General features: G+C 42.6%; 1 protein-coding gene across 13 annotated transcripts in view; it reads right to left on the minus strand.

The window, feature by feature from the left end:
• Tceanc (transcription elongation factor A N-terminal and central domain containing) overlaps window positions 1-2,742 on the minus strand; it is a 10,106-nt gene extending 7,364 nt beyond the window's left edge. For 6 of the 13 annotated variants that reach the window (XM_029556001.1, XM_029556010.1, XM_029556000.1 and 3 more), the window contains exons 1-2: window positions 2,595-2,742; window positions 1,325-1,417 (exon numbers count right to left, since the gene is read on the minus strand). The gene's annotated coding sequence lies outside the window, so the exon portion shown is untranslated. Of the gene's footprint in view, window positions 1-1,324; window positions 1,418-1,838; window positions 2,575-2,594 lie in introns of those variants that run through there. The other 7 variants (XM_029556008.1, XM_029556007.1, XM_029556005.1 and 4 more) reach the window with 4 other exon arrangements.
• Window positions 2,743-6,638: the final 3,896 nt, after the last annotated feature.

Here is a 6,638-nt window from a genome sequence, read left to right on the forward strand (position 1 = left end):
AGAGAGAGAGATACAAGTGACATGAAAACACAAGGTGGCATTATCTGGGGCAATAAAGGAACCAGCCAGAGGAGGGAGAGGCAAGGGTGTGGGGAGGACAGTAGGGAAAGGAGATAATTTAGAACAAAGTATAATGACACATGTATGAAAATACTGCAACAGAACTACTTATTCTGTACACTAACACAAACTGTAAAAATCCTAGATTGAAAAAAAACAAACCCCACAGTGCTGACTGTGAGTGAATCAAGTAGGTCTGAGAAATCAAGGCTTTTGGATAAGGAGGCTCAAGATAGCAGAATTCCCAGAAGTGAGGGGGTGTTAAACAAGTTGGCTAAGTGTACTGATCATCTTGTGCTTCTATCTACAAAATGGGGGGACTCTGCTATCCCAAGATTAATACAAGAATTACAATATTTTCTATAAATTGCTTAGTCTTCATAAAGTGATTGACAATTATGTGGATTTACAATGGAAATATTTAAAAAGTTTGCCAGGGACCATAATGGACATGGCGGAGAGAGAAAACTGACTCCCACAAGTTGTCCTCTGATCTCCACATGTGTGCCATGGCACGAGCACGTCCATACACAGACACACCATAAAGAAGTAAATGTAATTTAAAAATAAGCAAATAAATATTTTGCCAATGTGCTGGCACACATGTAATCTCAGCATTCAGGACGTTAAAACAGGAGGCTTATGAATTCCAGGACAGCAGCAGCTATATTATAAGGTGCTGTCTCAAATACCATTAAAAAAAGAGATAATATTTACCACACCAGGTGTTGTTCCAAGGCAGGAGAGCAAACATTTTAGATTCTCTGATGTAAGCAAGACTACTTAACTCTACTACTTGTGTATCAGAGACAGGAGACACCAAAAATACTGGAATGTGGGCTAGAGAGATGGCTTAGCAGTTGATAATATACTGCTCTTACTATCTAAGAATGAGGACCTGAGTTTGGATCCCCAGACCCCATCTAAAAAGACAAGCTCAGTGGTCCACACCTGTAATCCCAGCACTGGGGAGGCAGAGACAGGTGGATCATTTGGGAACTCACCAGCCAGTCTTAGCTTAAGTGGTGAGCTCCAGAAAAATAGGGTGGGGTGGGGAATCTTAATAAAACACTTTCCATCTTCCCATTAATAAAACAAAAACACATCTCAAAAGAGGGGGGCAGCTATTGGGCAAACACCCTGTTGACCACCTTTGTCTTCCATACACACACACACACACACACACACACACACACACACAAACTTTGTTTTTAGAGGAACAGGACTGAGAATGTGAATGTAGTTCAGTTGGTGGAGAGCTTACCTAGCCTGTACAGCGCCCTGAATTAGACCTCCAGCACTCATAAAGCTGGGTGTAGTGATGGGACAGTGGGGCCAGTGTGGGCTACAAGAGACCCTGTTTCAAAACAAAACAAAACAAAACAAAACAAACAGGCAGGCTGGATTTGGCTACAGGTCAGTTTGTAAACCCTTTTCCAGAGCAGTACTCTTCCTTTTCCAGGGCAGTACTATTCCACAGAAAGACATTTCAAGCCACAAAAAAATAATTTAAAAATGTCTAATAGTCATGTTAAAAAAATAGTGAAATTGTAATCATTTTACTTAGTCCAGTATATCGAAAGCTATTTTTCTTTTTTTAAAAAAATGTGGTGCTGGGGATCAAACTCGGGGCCTTATGCATACTAAGGCATGTGGTTTACTCCCAGGCACACGGAAACCGCTCCTCCCCCAAAATACTGTCCTTTGAACATGTAACGGATGTAAATAAACAGCTATTTTTTGTTGAGACAGGGTCTTACTATATAGCCCTGGCTGACCTGGAAGTCACTATGTAGACGACGCTGGCTTTGACCACCTCTGCATCCCGAACCCTGGAATTAAAGGTGTGCGCCACCATGCCTGGCCACAAACACCTATTTTTTTAAAAAAAATTTTGGTATTATCAAAACTGTGCTGTGCTTTAACACAGCACATCTTAACTGAGATTAGTCACTTCGAATAACCAATCTGAATATTGCCACTTGTAGCTCAGTTCAGGAGGGCGTAATATGAAAAATGCTTACACACCCATTATTTCTAATGCATTGTATGGCCACATATAAAATATATACTATATAAAGTATGTATGTATGTGCATATGAAAGGTTTTAGAGTGTCAGCCCTAAATGATGTTGCCTGAACGCACATAAACACTTGTAAATGTGAATTACTACATACGGGTTAAGGTGCACACACATCTGCACCAAAATAGTCTAAAACGATAGGTAAGTTCACTGTGAAATCTTCCAAAATCTTAGGAAACAAAGTAGCAGTAACCTATCTATTTAGATCTTTTAATTATTCTTTAACAGCTAAAGGGGGAAAATGTACCTTTCTAGCCCTGGGCTACACCTAACAGGCCAGCCTCGCAGGGAGCTCAAGGGAGAAAATCGCCAAAAGCCAGCAGCGGCATGGCGCTTTGGAAAGATGCAGGAAGGGGAGCCCGCCAGGCTGGAGAGCTGAGGGTGGGTGGGGTCAAGCACTAAACAAAGCCCGCAACAGTTCACCCCCCGGGGGACGGGCCTGAGGCTTACGCACGAGCAACGGCGGCGCGCGGGTTCATCCCGCCCAGGCCACCACAGAGCCTCCAGGACCCGAGCCAGGCCGGAATTCTACTGGAAACCGAAGTGCATGCTGGCTGAGAGGTCGCTCCAACAGCGATGGCGAAGCATGGCGCACTGCAGAACGGGCTCTTCTGCATCCTCCGAGAACTTCCGGTTCCCAGGCCATTGACGTAATGCTCCGCCAATCTTGACCCTTTCACCCGAGGACGCAGACAGCGCGGGGGGGGGGGGGTGGATTTCGGCGCACGCGCGCAAAAGGAATAGCACCTGCGCGGACAGATCCGAAGCCCGAAAGGGCGGAGAGACAGCTGCTCTGCGGTTCCCTGTGGGAGGAGCTGTGCTGCTTCTCGGCAGCCGAAGTGAAACTAAAACCGGAGCTGTTTTTTTCCACCAACAGAGTGTTAACTCTTTTCTATCAAGACAGTGAAACAAAACAAAACAAACTAGTAACACTCAAAAGAACAACACTCAGACTGGCGGAGGGGACTCACGCTAGTATGCAAATGAAGAATGACATAAGATCTGAGGCAGGCTGGACTATACCTTTAAAAAGGGTGGGCGTCAAACATCCCCCCCACCCCCAAATGTAAAATAAACTTCATCAAGCCAGTAAAAAAATAGCTGGATGTGCTGAGCTCCCCCCCCCCCCCCCAAAAGAGGTTTTTAAAAAAACCCTCACCAAGCAGGATCTCTACAAGTTTGAGGACAGTCAGGGCCAGGGCTGCATAGTGAGACACTGTCTCAAAAAATCAAAAAGAAGGGAGGGGAAAAAAATAGGCAAGACATTGCTCAACCTGAGGGTGGCCTAATTATGGATATATTTAACAGTAATTAGTCCAACAAATATCTATTGCATGGTAGTATGCATCAGATGAATGAAAGTAGTAAACATTCATTAAGTAGTCACGAGCAACCAGAACTTCTCACCTGTGCACATTGTTTGCTTGCAACGATTCATTAAAACTACAGTGATGTTTGAAGAAGAGAATGTGGCAGTCTCTTTTGCTGACCTCCAATTCGAAAACAATTTGGGAACGAATTTAAGTGTCCAGTTTTCTGCATTGGATATTATCAGAAAGTACAGTGATTCTATGATTCATGTAGTAAATTTTGCCTAGATAGTAGGACAGGGATTACCCTACTATGCAGGTGCTTGATTACTTTCGTGGTTTAGACTCTACCTTGTTAGTATTAGGACTTATTTTTATTTACTTTGTTTTGTTTCAGTTCTCTTTGGTTTAGTTTGAGACAGAATCTCACTCTGTAGTCTACGTTGGCCTATAATTCACCATTTATGTACCCCAGCATGGCCTCGAACTCAAGACAATTGTGTTGCTCCCCAACTGCTCATTACAGGAGTGTGTCACTATGCCCAGCCTGGGAGTCTTGCTTTTGTCATGACCCATCATTCTCAGGAAGTAGCCCCTGCTGTTGATGCTCTGTGAAATTACTTATGTTCCACAGGAGGACACCAAGGTCGAGCTGTCAGTTCTCAGCTGGCTCAGAATTGTAAAGGGGTTGCTTTTCCTCTCTCTCTAGCCTTCAAACTATTACTAGGAAAAATGGTCTGAAATTGTGAATTTTAATGTGGAGCTGGGGAAATGGCTTAATTGGTAAAGTGCTGGCCACTGAAGCATGAAGACCTGAGTTCCGATCCCAAGAACCAACTCACCTAAAAATCCGGGTGTGGTAGCTTACGTGTAATCCTAGTACTGGGGAGTTGGAGCCAGGACGATTTCCAGGACTTGCTGGCTATCCGGATAAGTCTTGCCAAATTGGTGAGCTCCAGGTTCAATGAGAGAATCAGTGTTGGTAAATAAAGTGGAGAACGACTGAAGAAGATACCTGACATTAATCTCTGGTCTCCACACACACATGCATACTTGTGCACATGTACCAGCATACACATGCAAACACGCAAACATGCATGCACACAAAAACACAAAAATATTTTTAAAAGTAGTAAGACAGAAAGGGAATACTAGCTCCTCCTACTCTATAAAACCCACATCTTATTTCAATTTTTAAAATTTTCCTTTATTAGTGTTTGTGGGGGGGGTCCTGCATGTGCCATAGCACATGGTTGCTCTTGCAGAGGATCCAAGTTTGATTCCCAGCACCTATATGGCAGCTAACAACCATTCATAACTCCAGTTTCAGGGAAATCTGATATCCTCTTCTGACCTCTTGGGCCTTGCACAACTTGGATGCACTTACATACATGCAGGCAATACACTCATATACCTAAAATAAAAATAATAAATATTTTACTGCAATATAACTTAAGGATTTATGTTTTTATTTAATTAAAACATTTTAGCATCCTATGTGGATGAGGCTAGCCTTGAACTTGATATGTAGTTAAGGCTAGCTTTGAACTCCTGCCTCTGCCTCCCAAGTGCTGTGATTACAGGCTCATGCCACCACATCTGGCAAGGATTATATAATATGAAAGAAAAAATATACAGTAATACGGTATGGTAAAATGATAGAGTATGGTAATACAGACTTTATTCGTGATTGTCGTTATAAATACAGGGACCATGGCACTTGGGTCTTCTAGTAAGGGAGAAAGATTGCATTCCACTCCAAATACTGCACAGGGAAGAAGTAGGAACCTATAGCCATGGAGCAGGGTGAGAGTAGGTAGATGGGAAATTACCAGAACAAAACATCAAGGGTAAGGTGGATGCTAGTTAAACTAGTAGGATTCTTTCTGAAGAACGAGGTTGAGGGGTGAAGGGTGAGTAGTGGAAAATGAGGAACTGGATCACATACTGAGGAGGATCAGATATGGAGGGTGGGAAGCTCTTGCTAAATTGATGTACCAGGACTATTAAAACTGGGCTTTACAAGGAAGTGCATGGATAAGGCTTAGAAATTTCAGGAGCTTGACTCAGATTTGACTTACAAGCAATCTTTGTACTCTTTTGCCTTTTCAAAGAACAATTTGGGGGGCTGGAGAGATGGCTCATCAGTTAAGAGGACTGGTTGCTCTTGCAGAGGACCCAGGTTCAGCTCCTAGCACCTCCATGGTGGCAAACAACCATCCATAACTTCAGTTCCTCCAGGGGATTTGGCAACCTCTTCTGGTGTTGGTGAGCATTGTGTGCATGTGGTGTACTTACATACACACAAACAAAACATCCAGACACATAAAATTAAAAGTTAAAGAAGAGAACATTTTTATACAATTTAATTTTATTCAAAATTATTTGGACAAGTAATTATTCATGAATTAGTGCCCAGAACAAGAAAACCTCAGAGCACTTTGTGGGCAATATTTACAGATAATAGAAATGAATTACTGTGCAAAAATGGGTTGAGTGGTTGCAGCTCTAAATTTGCCTTATGTCTACAGAGTCTGATCAGTTGGAAGATTGTGATTGGGTGAGACTTAGCTATGTCTTATACTTGTGAGTTATGTTTGCAGTTTCTTTACATACTAGGTCAGGTTATAGTTCATTGTGTGGGAACTCAAAGCACAGAACCAGCTTTAGGCCTGTAGCCTCCTCTTTAATTTAAAATGTCTTGGGGCATTTCTCTTATTTTTCCATTGTTATTTTTTGGTTCATTTCCTGAGTACTCTTGCCACCTTTGGAAACATGCAAATAAAAAGAAGCAGCACTGGGTTGGTGGTGCAGTTCAGTTCAGTGGAGAGTGCTTGCCTAGCATGTGCAAGGCCTTGAGTCTAATCACTGCCACTGGAATAGTGAACGGAGCTCTCCAGAAAATCAGTCTTTGTTCTTTTTTCCTTTTTTAAAAAAGTTTTTGCATGAGCAGCTCTAGCTTTGTCGTGGAAAAAAATCTAAAGAATCCACAGCAGGTGTTGTAATTTGGCGTGGAGTAAGAGTACCAGGAAGCTATGGCATGGAAAGTACTTTGTGGCCGTGATCAGGGGAAGTGCAAGGGTTTACAGATTGGCACTCGAGAGCTGGAAGAGGTGCGAGCGAAATTTTGCATTGGTTTATTGCATTTGAAAAGATTGACTTCTCCATTGGAATATAATCTGCC

This window comes from Nannospalax galili, unplaced genomic scaffold (assembly GCF_000622305.1).
Source record: "Nannospalax galili isolate Female #2095 unplaced genomic scaffold, S.galili_v1.0 scaffold606, whole genome shotgun sequence".
Lineage (NCBI taxonomy): Eukaryota > Metazoa > Chordata > Mammalia > Rodentia > Spalacidae > Nannospalax > Nannospalax galili.